The 15,751-nt window shown below is 60.1% G+C and overlaps 1 non-coding gene across 1 annotated transcript; it reads left to right on the forward strand.

Moving 5' to 3' along the window:
• Positions 1-11,495: 11,495 nt before the first annotated feature.
• LOC131872458 (5S ribosomal RNA) lies at positions 11,496-11,614 on the forward strand. Its single transcript, XR_009370610.1, has one exon. It is a non-coding gene; the product is annotated as a 5S ribosomal RNA (ribosomal RNA).
• The last annotated feature ends 4,137 nt before the right edge of the window (positions 11,615-15,751 follow it).

Consider the following 15,751-nt stretch of genomic DNA (forward strand, 5'->3'; position numbering starts at 1 on the left):
GGATGCAGCCAAGAAAGCAATCAGGGCTCGAGGCAAGGGATGCATCAAGGATAGCAATCATGTTGTGAGGCGAGATTCCAAAGGCTAAACGTGAGAGGCTGCAGGGTCGACTCAGAGAGGTCTATGCATGTGAGAGGCTGAAAGCAAGGTCGACTCGGAGCGGTCTATGCATCGGGCGCGCTTGGGGCGACTACCAGTGCCAACCCCTTATCCCGCGACGCGTCCGACAAAGAGAACGTTCCAAGGCGGCAGAGGAGGTTACCAGCCGAAGGATGCAGTAGCAATAACAGGTATAGTTCCGCGGCGGCCGAGAAGACTCACCGCATAGGAATCGGGATGCGAGGCGAGGGATGCGGCGGGAAGGCCCCGACGGCTAAACGGAAGAGGCTGCAGGGCCGCCTCGGAATGGTCCAAGCATCGGATGCGATTGGGACGACTACCAGTGCCAACCCCTTATCCCGCGATGCGTCCGATACACAGATAGTTCCAAGGCGGCCGAGGAGCCTCACCGCATATCAATCGGGGTGCGAGGCGAGGGATGGGGCGGGAAGGCCCCAACGGCTAGACGGAAGAGGCTTCAGGGCCACCTCGGAATGGTCCAAGCATCGGACGCGCTTGGGGCGACTGCCAGTGCCAACCCCTTATCCCGCGATGCGTCCGATACACAGATGGTTCCAAGGCGGCCGAGGAGCCTCACCGCATAGCAATCGGGGGTGCGAGGCGAGGGATGGGGCGGGAAGGCCCCAACGGCTAGACGGAAGAGGCTTCAGGGCCGCCTAGGAATGGTCCAAGCATCGGACACGCTTGGGGCGACTACCAGTGACAGCCCCCTATCCCGCGATGCGTCCGATACGAAGATGGTTCCAAGGCGGCCGAGGAGCCTCACCGCATAGCAATCGGGGTGCGAGGTGGGGGATGCGGCGAGATGGCCCCAACGGCTAGACGGAAGAGGCCACAGGGCCGCGTCGGAATAGTCCAAGCATCGGACGCGCTTGGGGCGACTACCAGTGACAACCCCTTATCCCGCGATGCGTCCGATACGAAGATAGTTCCAAGGCGGCCGAGGAGCCTCACCGCATAGCAATCGGGGTGCGAGGTGGGGGATGCGGCGAGATGGCCCCAACGGCTAGACGGAAGAGGCTGCAGGGCCGCCTCGGAATAGTCCAAGCATCGGACGCGCTTGGGGCCACTACCAGTGACAACCCCTTATCCCGCGATGCGTCCGATACGAAGATAGTTCCAAGGCGGCCGAAGAGCCTCACCGCATAGCAATCGGGGTGCGAGGTGGGGGATGCGGCGAGATGGCCCCAACGGCTAGACGGAAGAGGCCACAGGGCCGCCTCGGAATAGTCCAAGCATCGGACGCGCTTGGGGCGACTACCAGTGACAACCCCTTATCCCGCGATGCGTCCGATACGAAGATAGTTCCCAGGCGGCCGAGGAGCCTCACCGCATAGCAATCGGGGTGCGAGGCGAGGGATGCGGCGAGATGGCCCCAAAGGCTAGACGGAAGAGGCTGCAGGGCTGCCTCGGAATAGTCCAAGCATCGGACGCGCTTGGGGCGACTACCACTGCCAACCCCTTATCCCGCGATGCGTCCGATACACAGATAGTTCCGAGGCGGCCGAGGAGGTGGGGGATGCAGCGAGATGGCCCCAACGGCTAGACGGAAGAGGCTGCAGGGCCGCCTCGGAATAGTCCAAGCATCGGACGCGCTTGGGGCGACTACCAGTGACAACCCCTTATCCCGCGATGCGTCCGATACACAGATAGTTCCGAGGCGGCCAAGGAGCCTCACCGCATAGCAATCGTGGTGCGAGGTGGGGGATGCGGCGAGATGGCCCCAACGGCTAGACGGAAGAGGCTGCAGGGCCGCCTCGGAATGGTCCAAGCATCGGATGCGCTTGGGGCGACTACCACTGCCAACCCCTTATCCCGCGATGCGTCCGATACACAGATAGTTCCAAGGCGGCCGAGGAGCCTCACAGCATAGCAATCAGGGTGCGAGGCGAGGGATGCGGCGAGAAAGCCCCAACGGCTAGAGGGAAGAGGCTTCAGGTCCGCCTCGGAATGGTCCAAGCATCGGACGCGCTTGGGGCGACTACCAGTGACAACCCCTTATCCCGCGACGCGTCCGATACACAGATAGTTCCAAGGCGGCCGAGGAGCCTCACCGCATAGCAATCGGGGTGCGAGGCGAGGGATGCGGCGAGAAGGACCCAACGGCTACACGGAAGAGGCTTCGGGGCCGCCTCGGAATGGTCCAAGCATCGGACGCGCTTGGGGCGACTACCAGTGACAACCCCTTATCCCGCGACGCGTCCGATACACAGATAGTTCCAAGGCGGCCGAGGAGCCTCACCGCATAGCAATCGGGGTGCGAGGCGAGGGATGCGGCGAGAAGGACCCAACGGCTAGACGGAAGAGGCTTCGGGGCCGCCTCGGAATGGTCCAAGCATCGGACGCGCTTGGGGCGACTACCAGTGACAACCCCTTATCCCGCGACGCGTCCGATACACAGATAGTTCCAAGGCGGCCGAGGAGCCTCACCGCATAGCAATCGGGGTGCGAGGCGAGGGATGCGGCGAGAAGGACCCAACGGCTAGACGGAAGAGGCTTCGGGTCCGCCTCGGAATGGTCCAAGCATCGGACGCGCTTGGGGCGACTACCAGTGACAACCCCTTATCCCGCGACGCGTCCGATACACAGATAGTTCCAAGGCGGCCGAGGAGCCTCACCGCATAGCAATCGGGGTGCGAGGCGAGGGATGCGGCGAGAAGGACCCAACGGCTAGACGGAAGAGGCTTCGGGTCCGCCTCGGAATGGTCCAAGCATCGGACGCGCTTGGGGCGACTACCAGTGACAACCCCTTATCCCGCGACGCGTCCGATACACAGATAGTTCCAAGGCGGCCGAGGAGCCTCACCGCATAGCAATCGGGGTGCGAGGCGAGGGATGCGGCGAGAAGGACCCAACGGCTAGACGGAAGAGGCTTCGGGTCCGCCTCGGAATGGTCCAAGCATCGGACGCGCTTGGGGCGACTACCAGTGACAACCCCTTATCCCGCGACGCGTCCGATACACAGATAGTTCCGAGGCGGCCGAGGAGCCTCACCGCATAGCAATCGGGGTGCGAGGCGAAGGATGCGGCGAGAAGGACCCAACGGCTAGACGGAAGAGGCTTCGGGTCCGCCTCGGAATGGTCCAAGCATCGGACGCGCTTGGGGCGACTACCAGTGACAACCCCTTATCCCGCGACGCGTCCGATACACAGATAGTTCCAAGGCGGCCGAGGAGCCTCACCGCATAGCAATCGGGGTGCGAGGCGAGGGATGCGGCGAGAAGGACCCAACGGCTAGACGGAAGAGGCTTCAGGGCCGCCTCGGAATGGTCCAAGCATCGAACGCGCTTGGGGCGACTACCAGTGACAACCCCTTATCCCGCGACGCGTCCGATACACAGATAGTTCCGAGGCGGCCGAGGAGCCTCACCGCATAGCAATCGGGGTGCGAGGCGAGGGATGCGGCGAGAAGGACCCAACGGCTAGACGGAAGAGGCTTCAGGGCCGCCTCGGAATGGTCCAAGCATCGGACGCGCTTGGGGCGACTACCAGTGACAACCCCTTATCCCGCGACGCGTCCGATACACAGATAGTTCCGAGGCGGCCGAGGAGCCTCACCGCATAGCAATCGGGGTGCGAGGCGAGGGATGCGGCGAGAAGGACCCAACGGCTAGACGGAAGAGGCTTCAGGGCCGCCTCGGAATGGTCCAAGCATCGGACGCGCTTGGGGCGACTACCAATGACAACCCCTTATCCCGCGACGCGTCCGATACACAGATAGTTCCGAGGCGGCCGAGGAGCCTCACCGCATAGCAATCGGGGTGCGAGGCGAGGGATGCGGCGAGAAGGACCCAACGGCTAGACGGAAGAGGCTTCAGGGCCGCCTCGGAATGGTCCAAGCATCGGACGCGCTTGGGGCGACTACCAGTGACAACCCCTTATCCCGCGACGCGTCCGATACACAGATAGTTCCGAGGCGGCCGAGGAGCCTCACCGCATAGCAATCGGGGTGCGAGGCGAGGGATGCGGCGAGAAGGACCCAACGGCTAGACGGAAGAGGCTTCAGGGCCGCCTCGGAATGGTCCAAGCATCGGACGCGCTTGGGGCGACTACCGTTGCCAACCCCTTATCCCGCGATGCGTCTGATACACAGATAGTTCCGAGGCGGCCGAGGAGCCTCACCGCATAGCAATCGGGTTGCGAGGCAGATTATTGGGAAGGGAACCCCCTGGGATGCGGCTCAAGCAGTGCCCAAAGGGACTGGAATGCGGAATCACATCGAGAGACCCAAATGCTATACGAGGGCTCAAATCGAATTATCGATTTGGCCACGACATGGACGCATCGGAACGACTACCTTTGCCGAACCACTCGCAATTGCATCCATACCGAAACCAATAGACATTTCCGTTAGAGCCCTCGCATAGCATTCGGGAATCTCGCATGCCCCTCTAAATCGACCAATGCTGGCGCTCAATGAAAATCCGAGCGCTACCACCGTTCGAGCGCCAGCATTGGTCGAGTTAGAGGGGCACGGGGGAGAATGCTCCAGTCAACACCTCCCCTATATAAGTTATTTGTCCGATTCTCGCACAACCGTAGTCTGCCTCGTCGAATCAAACAACGGTCCCAGATTCCGACTTCCGTTCCGTAGAGACCCAAAAGCTAGATGGAGGCTCGCAAGAAAGAGAGTCGGCGCATAGCAATCGGGTTTCTCGAACGTTTAGGGACCGAGCTCACTTGCGGATAGGGCAAAATCCGCCAAGCAACCCAAAAGCTAGACGGGGGCTCGAATCGAATCGCCTAGGCGGCCACAACAACGACGTGTTGGATCGACTACCAGTGCCAAACCATTCAGCAAGACTAGTCTGTGTCGAGGCCGGATAGAGATTCTCAGAGAGCGCCCGCATAGCATTTAGGAGACCTGCCGCGTCCCTCACACTCGACAAATGGTGGTGCACGTTTATAAATCCGAGCGATCCCAACCCTTTCAAGCACCAACATCGGTCGAGATAGAGGGGCACGGAGGGGGCTGCGTGAGACAACACAGTCCCCTATATAAGTTATTTGTCCGATTCTCACACATCCGAAGAATGGTCATCAAATCGGACAACAGCCCAAACTTCCGACTTCCGTCCCAGAAAGCCCAAGAGCTATCTAAAACGTTCATGGCCGGAACTCGATCGCGGCTATACCAGTCCGCCAAGCAACCCAAAAGCTAGACTGGAGCTCTAGTCGAATCACCTCTGTGGCCATTGCAAGGACGTGTTGGAGCGACTACCATTGCCGAACCATTCCGCAGGTCGAGTCCATACCAAGGCCGCATAGAGATTCACGATGAGCTCCTGCATAGCAATCAGGAGACTTGCCGTGTCCATCACAATCGATAAATCCTGGTGCAAGATTTTTGCATCCGAGCGCTCCAACCAGTCGAGCACCAGCATCAATCGACATAAACGGGCACGGGGGGAGGATGCTCGAGAACACTACCTCCCCTATATAAGTTATTTGTCCGATTCTCAAGCAGCCGAAGTCTGGTCATCGAATCGGGTCAAAGACCACAACTTCCGACTTTACCCACAATGCAAGTCATCGAATCGAACATCGGCCCCCGAGTCGGACTCCATGCGTATGTCAGGTCATCGGACCCAAATTCCGCCTTCCTGCGCATGGCGGGCCATCAATATCAACTCGGTCATCGGACCCAAACTCCGCCTTTTTGCGTATGGCACGCCTTCAAATCGGTCATCGGACCCAAATTCCGCCTTCCTGTGCATGGCGGGCCATCAACATCAACTCGGTCATCGGACCCAAATTCCGCCTTTCTGCGCATGGCACGCCATCAACTCGGTCATCGGACCCAAATTCCGCCTTCCTGCGCATGGCAGGTCATCGGACACAAATTCAGACCTCGCCAATATGCCTACGTATCGAATCGGTCATCGGACCCAACTTCCGACTTCATCCATACTGTAGGGTCTTTGAGGTTGGCGCGGTGCGCTCAACCCAGGGAGTCGACCCATCGAAGCATACACCTCCCCTATATAAGCTATTTGTCCGATTCCCACACCTGTGTAGTTTGCACCTCTGACCAGGACATCGACCCCAACTTCCGAACTCGACTGCAACGACGGCACCAGCGCCTTGGTGCGCACCTTGCGACGCACAGTCCCAACATTCGCCTTCCTGCACATGGCAGGTCATCGGACCCAAATTCCGACCTCGCGAGTATGCCTACATATCGAATCGGTCATCGGACCCAACTTCCGACTTCATCCATACCGTAGGGTCTTTGAGGTTGGCGCGGTGCGCTCAACCCGGGGAGTCGACCCAACGAAGCATACACCTCCCCTATATAAGCTATTTGTCCGATTCCCACACCTGTGTAGTTTGCACCTCCGATCAAGACATCGACCCCAACTTCCGAACTCGCCTCCAACGACCGAACCAGCGCCTTGGTGCGCACCTTGCAACGCACAGTGCCAACATTCGCCTTCCTGCACGTGGCAGGTCATCGGACCCAAATTCCGACCTCGCGAGTATGCCTACATATCGAATCGGTCATCGGACCCAACTTCCGACTTCATCCATACCGTAGGGTCTTTGAGGTTGGCGCGGTGCGCTCAACCCGGGGAGTCGACCCAACGAAGCATACACCTCCCCTATATAAGCTATTTGTCCGATTCCCACACCTGTGTAGCTTGCACCTCCGATCAGGACATCGACCCCAACTTCCGAACTCGACTAAAAAGACCGCACCAGCGCCTTGGTGTGCACCTTGCAACGCACAGTGTCAACATTCGCCTTCCTGCACATGGCAGGTCATCGGACCCAAATTCCGACCTCATGAGCATACCTACTAATCGAATCGGTCATCGGACCCAACTTCCGACTTCATCCATACCGTAGGGTCTTTGAGGTTGGCGCGGTGCGCTCAACCTGGGGAGTCGACCCATCGAAGCATACACCTCCCCTATATAAGCTATTTGTCCGATTCCGACACCTGTGTAGTTTGCACCTCCGCTCAGGACATCGACCCCAACTTCCGAACTCGCCTGCAACGACCGAACCAGCGCCTTGGTGCGCACCAAAAGTGCGCACTTTTGGAGGGCACTTTTCTGCGCTCCAAAGGTGCGCACTTTTGGAGGGCACTTTTTGGAGGGCACTTTTCTGCGCTCCAAAGGTGCGCACTTTTGGAGGGCACTTTTTGGAGGGCACTTTTCTGCGCTCCAAAGGTGCGCACTTTTGGAGGGCACTTTTTGGAGGGCACTTTTCTGCGCTCCAAAGGTGCGCACTTTTGGAGGGCACTTTTTGGAGGGCACTTTTCTGCGCTCCAAAGGTGCGCACTTTTGGAGGGCACTTTTTGGAGGGCACTTTTCTGCGCTCCAAAGGTGCGCACTTTTGGAGGGCACTTTTTGGAGGGCACTTTTCTGCGCTCCAAAGGTGCGCACTTTTGGAGGGCACTTTTTGGAGGGCACTTTTCTGCGCTCCAAAGGTGCGCACTTTTGGAGGGCACTTTTTGGAGGGCACTTTTCTGCGCTCCAAAGGTGCGCACTTTTGGAGGGCACTTTTTGGAGGGCACTTTTCTGCGCTCCAAAGGTGCGCACTTTTGGAGGGCACTTTTTGGAGGGCACTTTTCTGCGCTCCAAAGGTGCGCACTTTTGGAGGGCACTTTTGTGCACTCCAAAGGTGCGCACTTTTGGAGGGCACTTTTCCTGTGCTCCAAAGGTGCACACCTAGGTGAGCACCTTCGACCACACCTTGTAGCACACCAAACTCTGACTTTCGACTTCATCCGCAATGCAGGGTCTTTGAGGTTGGCGCAATGCGCAACACCAGGGGAGTCGACCCATCAAACCCAACACCTCCCCTATATAAGCTATTTGTCTGATTCTCATACATGCGTAGCCTGCAGGAGCAATTAGGACATCGACCCCAACTTTCGGCTTCTAAACGAAAACAAGGTCTTTGAGGTTGGTGTAATGCGAACAACTAGGGGAGTCAACCCATCAAACCCAACACCTCCCCTATATAAGCTATTTGTCTGATTCTCATACATGTGTAGTCTACAGGAGCAATTAGGACATCGACCCCAACTTTTGACTTCTTAACGAAAACAAGGTCTTTGAGGTTGACGTAATGCGCACAACCAGGGGAGTCGACCCATCAAACCCAACACCTCCCCTATATAAGCTATTTGTCCGATTCTCATACATGTGTAGCCTGCAGGAGCCATTAGGACATTGACCCCAACTTTTGACTTCTTAACGAAAACAAGGTCTTTGAGGTTGGCGTAATGCGCACAACCAAGGGAGTTGACCCATCAAACCCAACACCTCCCCTATATAAGCTATTTGTCTGATTCTCATACATGTGTAGCCTGCAACAACGATTAGGACATCCACCCCAACTTCTGAATTCGTCTGCGTTGACCGCACCAAAGGTGCACGCCTTGGTGCTCACCAAAATCCGACTTCCGACTTCTTCTGCTATGCGGGGTCTTTGAGGTTGGCGCAGTGCGCACAACCAGGGGAGTCAACCCACCGAATGCAACACCTCCCCTATATAAGCTATTTGTCTGATTCTCATACATGCGTAGACTGCAGCAATGATTAGGACATCCACCCCAACTTTTGACTTCTTAAACAAGACAGGGTCTTTGAAGTTGGTGCAGTGCACACAACCAGGGGAGTCGACCCATCAAACGCAACACCTCCCCTATATAAAGCTATTTGTCCGATTCTCATACGTGTAGTCTGCAGCAGCGATTAGGACATCGACCCCAACTTCCGAATTCGTTTGCATTGACCGCACCAAAGGTGCACGCCTTGGTGTGCACCCTGGAGTGCACTTTGGTGCTCACCTCGGTGCACACTTTGGTGTGCACCTCGGTGTGCACCAAAGGTGCGCACCTTGGAGCGCACCAAAGGTGTACACTTTGGAGCGCACCACATAGGGTCTTTGAGAGGTTGGCGCAGTGCGCACACCAAGGTGGGTGTTGAGGTGCGTGCCGAGGTGGGTGGGTGCTAGGGTGCGCTCCATGGTGGGTGCCAGGGTGGGTGCGTGCTAGGGTGGATTCCAAAGAGGGTCATAGGGTGGGTGCCAAGGTGGGTTGGTGATATAGTGGGTTCAAAGGTGGGTACTAGGGTGGGTTCCAAGGTGGGTCACAAGTTGGGTGCCAGGATGCGTGGGTGTTAGGTTGGGTGCCAAGGTGGGCTCCTGCGTGGGTGGGTGCTAGGGTGGGTTTCAAGGTGGACGCGAGGGCGGGTGCCAAGGTGGGTAACAAGTTGGGTGTTAGGATGGGTGAGTGCTAGAGTGGGTGCCAAGGTGGGTGGGTGCTAAGGTGGATGCCAAGGTGGTTCACAGGGTGGGTGGGTTCTAGGGTGAGTTCCAAGGTGGGTCACAGGTTCAGTGCTAGGGTGGGTGTCAAGGCGGGTGTCGAGGTGCCTGGGTGCTAGGGTGTGGATGCCAATGTGGGTCATAGGGTGGGTACTAGGGTGGGCTGCAATGTGGGTGCCAAGGTGGGTAACATGCTCGGTGGGTTCTAAATTGGGTGCCAGGGTGGGTGTGCACCCACCTTGCCCGAGGTGGGTGCCAAGGTGCCAGTGTGGGTGGGTGCTAAGGTGGATGCCAAGGTGGGTGAGAAGGTGGGTGATAGGTTGAGTGGTAGGATGGGTGGGTGCCAAGATGGGTCACAGGGTGGGTGCAAGGGTGGGTAGGTGCTAGGGTTGGTGTCAGGGTGGGTGGGTGCTAGGTTGGGTTCCAAGGTGGGTGCGAGGGTGAGTGTCAAGGTGGGTCACAGGTTAGGTGCTAGGATGGGTGAGTGCTAGGGTGCAAAGGTGCCAGGGTGGGTGCTAGGATGGGTCGATGCTAGGGTGAGTGGCAAGGTGGGTCCACAAGTGTCAAGGTGGGTGCCGAGGTGGGTGCCAAGTCGGCGACTGCTATGGTGGATGCCAAGGTGGGTCACGGGGTGGGTGCCAAGTTGCTAGGTTGGGTTCCAAGGTGGGTGCCAACGTGGGTGCTAGGGTGCGTGGGTTAAAGGGTGTGTCACAACGTGGGTGCCAGGATGGGTGCGCACCCACACTGGCCAAGACGGGTGCGGGTGCAAGGTTGGGTTCCAAGCCCGGTCACAGGCTGGGTGCTAGGATGGGTGGGTGCCAAGGTGGGCACCAGGGTGGGTGCACCCACCCTGGCCAAGGTGGGTCACGGGGTGGGTCCTAGGGTGGGTAACGGGGTGGGTACTAAGGTGCGTGCCAAGGTGGGTCATAGGGTGGGTGCCAAGGTGGGCACCAGGGTGGGTGTGCACCAACCCTAGCCAGGGTAGGTCACGGGGTGGTTGTCGGGGTGGGCGTCAAGGAGCCAAGGTGGGTGGCAAGTAGCCAAGTTGCGTGCCAAGGTGGGTGTCGGGGTGGGTGCCAAGGATCCAAGGTGGGTGCCAAGGAACCAAGGTGGGTGTCTGGGTGGGTGCCGAGGTGGGAGCCAGGGTGGGTCCCAAGGTGAGTGCAAAGGTGGGTGCCAGGGTCAAGGTGAGTGCCAATGTGGGTTCCAAGGTGCCAGGGTCAGGGTGAGTGCCAATGTGGGTTCAAAGGTGCTAAGTTGGGTGCGAGGTTGGGTGCGAGGGTGGGTGGGTGCCAAGGTGTGCTAGGTGGAAGCCCGGGTGGGTCGGCATCCCATGGGTGTCGAGTTGGGTGCCTGATGGGTGCTTCTTGTCAAGTTTTAGTCGTCGGGACTCATTTCGAGCCTTAGAGGTCGTTTCTTGTCCGGTTGCCCTGTCTTCGACCTGGGAACCCAATTTTGGTCCTCGGGTCCCATTTTTTTTTGTCTCGCATCCCACTTTTGGCCTGTGGCCTTTTCGGGGTCGATTCTCGTTTTGGGCATCAGAGCATGTTTCTTCTCCTAAAACCCAATATTTGTTTATTAAGTCTCGGAACACATTTTTGTTCTCGTGGACCCATCATGGGTCTTGGAACGCATTTGTGGTCCTTGGGTCCCATTTTGCATCCCGAAACTTGTGTTTTGGTGCTTGATCCCTATTTTGGGTGCCCACCTTGCACCAAGTGCGCACCCGGGGCAAACCGAGCGCCTTGGTGCACCGGGGCAAGATCGAGCGTGCACCCGAGGCGCCCCGAACATGCACCAAGGTGCACTCGGCCCACATGTGAGCGCAGGTCGTTGCGCCCGAGGTGGTGTGTGGGCACCGCGTTGCAGACGGGACACTGCACGCACACGACGCCCCCTCCAGGTGCACGCACGTAGGCCGGGCCGGGTGCACACCCGACGCCCTAGCAAGGTGCGCGCACCCGGGCAGGGCTCACACTTGGCGAACGGGGCGCACTTCGCGAGGGAGGGTGTGCACCTCGACGGGGGTGGGTGGCCGGGGTGGATTCGCACGTGGGTCGCGGTTTGCTAAGTACACACTGCGACAAGCTCATAACGGGTGCGATCATACCAGCATTAGTGCACCGGATCCCATCAGAACTCCGCAGTTAAGCGCGCTTGGGCCGGAGTAGTACTGGGATGGGTGACCTCCCGGGAAGTCCCGGTGTTGCACCCTTTTTTAGTTTTTCGCCGGGCGTCGCAATGCTATTTGAATAAACCTTTTGCCCGTTTGCGTTCTCGTCGGGGCCGGGCCGGGCCGGGGTGCGCTGCCCGCACTACCGCGCGCGCGGGGGGCGACACCGAGCGCGCACCCGAGGCACCCCGAGCACACAGGCCACGGTGCAACCCGGGCGTTGTGCGCGCACCCCGGTGCGCCCGAGGTGCTGCGCGCGCACCCAGGTGAAATCGGTGTGCACCTCGGCCAGTGCGCGCTCGGTCGAGTCGCGCACGTTGGCCAAGGTGCACGGTGATGTTTCTTACTCTAAGGTTCCGCACCAGACGCCCGGGACAGGTGAGCGAAGCTGGGCGGGGCCGGGTGCGCGGCCGGGGCAGGTGCACGCAGCTGGAGAGAGCTTTGGAGCACACTTCGGAGCGCACCAATGATGCGCTCCATTCAAAAGTTTCCTGAAAAGGCAAAAAAAGTTGAGATTATAGAATTTCCCACTTGAGAGATTGTAAAAAAAAAAAATTTAAAATGAAGGAAACGCGGGTGCCAAGGTGTGCGCAGCCCAGCCAAGGTGTGCGCACCAAGGCGCCCACCCTGGCGAAGGTGCACGCAAGGTGCGCACCCGAGGCAAACCGGACAATTAACCCAACTTTCGACTTCGCGCGCACCTTGGAGCGCACTTCGGAGCGCTCCTTGGTGCGCACCAATCTTGGGCACCTCGGAGTGCACCATGGCGCCCACCAAGGTGCGCACCCGGGGCAAACCGAGCTCCGACTTCGTGCGCACCTTGGAGCGCACGAAAGGTGCGCACCATGGCGCCCACCAAGGTGCGCAGCCCAGCCAAGGCGTGCGCATCAAGGTGCGCACCCTGGCGAAGGTGCGCACCCGGGGCAAACCGAGCTCCGACTTCGTGCGCACCTTGGAGCGCACAAAAGGTGCGCAACCCAGCCAAGGTGTGCGCACCCCGGTCAAACCGAGCTCCGAATCGTGCGCACCAGAGGTGCACGCCATCGTGCGCACCTTGGAGCACACTTCGGAGCCCTCCTTGGTGCGCGCCGATGTTGCGCACCTCGGAGCGCACCCGGGGAAAACAATGCAATTAACCCGACTTTCGACTTCGTGGGCACCTCGGAGCGCTCTCGGGTTCGCACCTCGGAGCACACCGAGGTGCGCACCTTTGATGCGCTGCCTTCACCAATTTCCAGAAAAGGCAAGAAAACATTGAGAAGGTGTGCGCACCGAGGTGCCCACCCTGGCGAAGGTGCACGCGAGGTGCGCACCCGGGGCAAACCGGGCTCCGACTTCGTGCACGCCGCACCTTGGAGCACACTTCGGAGCGCTCCTTGGTGCGCACCAGGGCGCGCAACCCAGCCGAGGTGCCCACCCCGGCGAAGGTGCACGCGAGGTGCGCACCCGGGGCAAACCGGGCTCCGACTTCGTGCACGCCATGGTGCCCACCGCGGCGAAGGTGCACGCGAGGTGCGCACCCGGGGCAAACCGGGCTCCGACTTCGTGCACGCCGCACCTTGGAGCACACTTCGGAGCGCTCCTTGGTGCGCACCATGGTGCCCACCAGGGCGCGCAACCCCGCCGAAGGTGCACGCGAGGTGCGCACCCGGGGCAAACCGGGCTCCGACTTCGTGCACGCCGCACCTTGGAGCACACTTCGGAGCGCTCCTTGGTGCGCACCATGGTGCCCACCAGGGCGCGCAACCCCGCCGAAGGTGCACGCGAGGTGCGCACCCGGGGCAAACCGGGCTCCGACTTCGTGCACGCCGCACCTTGGAGCACACTTCGGAGCGCTCCTTGGTGCGCACCAGGGCGCGCAACCCAGCCGAGGTGCCCACCCCGGCGAAGGTGCACGCGAGGTGCGTACCCGGGGCAAACCGGGCTCCGACTTCGTGCACGCCGCACCTTGGAGCACACTTCGGAGCGCTCCTTGGTGCGCACCATGGTGCCCACCAGGCCGCGCAACCCAGCCAAGGTGTGCGCACCAAGGTGCACGCGAGGTGCGCACCCGGGGCAAACCGGGGTCCGACTTCGTGCACGCCGCACCTTGGAGCACACATCGGGGCGCTCCCGGGTTCGCACCGGCGTTGCGCACCGTGGTGGGCACCTCGGAGCACACCAAGGTGGGCAGCGAGGTGCGCACCTTTGATGCGATGCCTTCACTAATTTCCATAAAAGGCAAAAAAAAAACGAGATTTTAAAATTTCCGTTTTGAAAGATAGTGAGAAAAAGGGAATGCTGGTGCCATCTTGAGCCCGCCCTGGTGCGCAGCCCAGCCAAGGTGTGCGCACCAAGGTGCCCACCCTGGCGAAGGTGCGCGCCCGGGCAATTAACCCAACTTCCAACTTCGCGCGCGCCAGGGTGGGAGCGCACCCAACAACCGGGCCTGGGAAGAGCCAATGCGAGAAACCCCACCAAACGCTCTGACAAAAAAAGAGGGGGCGCTCCAGTAACCCCGCTTCGGAGCGCACCCTGGGCAAACCCAGCCAAGGTGCCCACCCCGGCCAAGGTGCAGGCGAGGTGCGCACCCGGGGCAAACCGGGCTCCGACAACGTGCACGCCGCACCTTGGAGCACACTTCGTAGCGCTCCCGGGTGCGCACCTCAGAGCACACCAAGGTGGGCAGCGAGGTGCGCACCTTTGATGCGCTGCCTTCACTAATTTCCAGAAAAGGCAAAAAAAAAAGGAGATTTTAAAATTTCCGTTTTGAAAGATAGTGAAAAAAACGGAACGCGCGTGCCATCTTGAGCCCGCCCTGGTGCGCAGCCCAGGTAAGGTGCCCACCCTGGCAAAGGTGCGCACCCGGGCAATTAACCCTACTTCCGACTTCGTGCGCGCCAGGGTGGCAACCGGGCCTCGGAAGAGCCAATGCGAGAAACCCCACCAAACGCTCCGACAAAAAAAGAGGCGGCGCTCCAATAACCCCGCTTCGGAGCGCAGCCGGGGCAAACCCAGCCAAGGTGCCCACCCCGACGAAGGTGCACGCGAGGTGCGCACCCGGGGCAAACCGGGCTCCGACAACGTGCACGCAGCACCTTGGAGCACACTTCGAAGCACTCCCGGGTGCCCACCGGCGTTGCGCACCGTGGTGGGCAGCGAGGTGCGCACCTTTGATGCGCTGCCTTCACTAATTTCCAGAAAAAGGCAAAAAAAAATGAGATTTTAAAATTTCCGTTTTGAAAGATAGTGAAAAAAAAGGAACGCGGGTGCCATCTTGAGCCCGCCCTGGTGCGCAGCCCAGGCAAGGCATGCGCACCAAGGTGCCCACCCGAGGTGCACACCCGGGGCAAACCGGGCTCCGACTTCGTGCAGGCCGCACCTTGGAGCACACTTCGGAGCGCTCCTTGGTGCGCACCATGGTGCCCACCAGGGCGCGCAACCCAGCCAAGGTCTGCACACCAAGGTGCCCACCCCGGCGAAGGTGCACGCGAGGTGCGCACCCGGGGCAAACCGGGCTCCGACTTCGTGCACGCCATGGTGCCCACCGCGGCGAAGGTGCACGCGAGGTGCGCACCCGGGGCAAACCGGGCTCCGACTTCGTGCACGCCGCACCTTGGAGCACACTTCGGAGCGCTCCTTGGTGCGCACCATGGTGCCCACCAGGGCGCGCAACCCAGCCAAGGTGTGCGCACCAAGGTGCACGCGAGGTGCGCACCCGGGGCAAACCGGGGTCCGACTTCGTGCACGCCGCACCTTGGAGCACACATCGGAGCGCTCCCAGGTTCGCACCAGCGTTGCGCACCTTTGATGCGCTGCCTTCACTAATTTCCAGAAAAGGCAAAAAAAAACGAGATTTTAAAATTTCCGTTCTGAAAGATAGTGAAAAAAACGGAACGCGGGTGCCATCTTGAGCCCTTCCTGGTGCGCAGCCCAGGCAAGTTGTGCGCACCAAGGTGCCCACCCTGGCGGAGGTGCGCGCCCGGGGCAATCCGGGCTCCGACTTCGTGCACTGCATGGTGCCCACCAAGGCGCGCAACCCAGCCAAGGTGCCCACCGCAGCGAAGGTGCACGCGAGGTGCGCACCCGAGGTGCACACCCGGGGCAAACCGGGCTCCGACTTCGTGCACGCCGCACCTTGGAGCACACTTCAGAGCGCTCCTTGGTGCGCACCAGGGCGCGCAACCCAACCAAGGTCTG

The sequence above is a fragment of the Cryptomeria japonica genome, unplaced genomic scaffold (assembly GCF_030272615.1).
Source record: "Cryptomeria japonica unplaced genomic scaffold, Sugi_1.0 HiC_scaffold_615, whole genome shotgun sequence".
Lineage (NCBI taxonomy): Eukaryota > Viridiplantae > Streptophyta > Pinopsida > Cupressales > Cupressaceae > Cryptomeria > Cryptomeria japonica.